Below are 1,979 nucleotides of genomic sequence, written 5' to 3'. Positions count from 1 at the left end.
CTGATCTGTAGCATGTTGGGCACCTACTGACCTGGGGAGTTCCTCTTTCAGTATCCTATCATTTTGCCTTTTCATACTGTTCATGGGCTTCTCAAGGCAAGAATACTGAAGTGGTTTGCCATTCCCTTCTCCAGTGGACCACATTCTGTCAGCCCTCTCCACCATGACCCACCCATCTTGGGTGGCCCCACTGGCATGGCTTAGTTTCATTGAGTTAGACAAGGCTGTGGTCCTAGTGTGATTAGATTGACTAGTTTTCTGTGAGTATGGTTTCAGTGTGTCTGCTCTCTGATGCCCTCTTGCAAAACCTACCGTCTTACTGGGTTTCTCTTACCTTGGACGTGGGGTATCTCTTCACGGCTGCTCCAGCAAAGCGCAGCCACTGCTCCTTACCTTGGACGAGGGGTATCTCCTCACTGCTGCCCCTTCTGACCTTCAACGTGGACTAAGTCCTCTATGCCCTCCGGCGCCCGTGCAGCCACCGCTCCTTGGAGGTGGGGTTGCTCCTCTCGGCTGCCACCCCTGACCTCGGACATGGGGTAGCTCCTCCCAGCCGCTGCCCCTGACCTCGGACGTGGGGTAGCTCCTCTCAGCCATTCCTGCGCTGTTGCAGCCTGGCATTCTTGGCCACTGCCCCTGACCTCAGACGTGGGGTAATTCCTCTTGGCCGCCTCCCCTTGGGCATGGGGTCCTCCGGGCTTCTGCCCCTGACTTCGGACGTGGGGTGGCTCCTCTCGGCCAGGCTAAGTGTGCCGGTTGCAGCCGCCCACACTAAATGCACCGGTTGCAGACATAAGTGATATCAAACTACTAATTACAAACTAATTAGCTCACAGTTAATCAGCATGTTAGATCTCTGTATTCTTAAAGAACAGTGAGCCCAGACCCTATGAGTTTTACAAAAATGTTTAAGCTTTATATTGCCTTTTCAGATAAGAGACCCTATGATTCAAGCACAAACTGATATGAAATTTAAAAACACGTATTATAGGCAATTTTGCTTCTGGAGATTTATCTTAAGGAAATATGGATGTGCACTAAGATTTAGATAAAGTAATATTACAGAGCTGTTTATTGTGGTACAAAATTGGAAATAACCAATGTATACAGTTAGAAGACTAAAGTACTGTCATTCAATAGAATAATGTATAGCCTTTTTAAAAAGATGTAGAAATATATGAGTACATGGAAAGAGATTACTTAAGTTTTTCCACTTAAGTAGGTTAAGTGGAAAACCTACTGTGGGCAGGAATCCCATAGAAGAAATGGAGTAACCATCATAGTCAACAAAAGAGTCCAAAATGCAGTACTTGGATGCAGTCTCAAAAACGACAGAATGATCTCTCTGTTTCCAAGGCAAAACATTCAATATCAGTAATCCAAGTCTGTGCCCCAACTAATAACACTGAAGACGCTGAAGTTGAACAGTTCTATGAAGACCTACAAGACCTTCTAGAACTAACACCCAAAAAAGATGTCCTTTTTTATAGGGGACTGGAATGCAAAAGTAGGACGTCAAGAAACGCCTGGAGTAACAGGCAAATTTGGCCTTGGAGTACAGAATGAAGCACGGCAAAGGCTAATAGAGTTCTGCCAAGAGAACTCACTGGTCATAGCAAACACCCTCTTCCAACAACACAAGAGAAGACTCTACACATGGACCTCATCAGATGGTCAACACCGAAATCAGATTGATTATATTCTTTGCAGCCAAAGATGAAGAAGCTCTATACAGTCAGCAAAAACAAGACCAAGAGGTGACTGTGGCTCAGATCATGAACTCCTTATTGCCAAATTCAGACTGAAATTGAAGAAGGTGGGGAAAACCACTAGACCATTCAGGTATGACCTAAATCAAATCCCTTATGATTCTACAGTGGAAGTGAGAAATAGATCCTCAAGAAAAATGCAAAAAAAAAAAAAAAATGGCGTCTGAGGAGGCCTTATAAATAGCTATGAAAAGAAGGGAGGAGAAAAGG

Source organism: Bison bison, unplaced genomic scaffold (genome assembly GCF_000754665.1).
Source record: "Bison bison bison isolate TAMUID 2011002044 unplaced genomic scaffold, Bison_UMD1.0 scf7180017864098, whole genome shotgun sequence".
Classification (NCBI taxonomy): domain Eukaryota; kingdom Metazoa; phylum Chordata; class Mammalia; order Artiodactyla; family Bovidae; genus Bison; species Bison bison.
Note: the sequence above shows the minus strand (reverse complement) of the source record.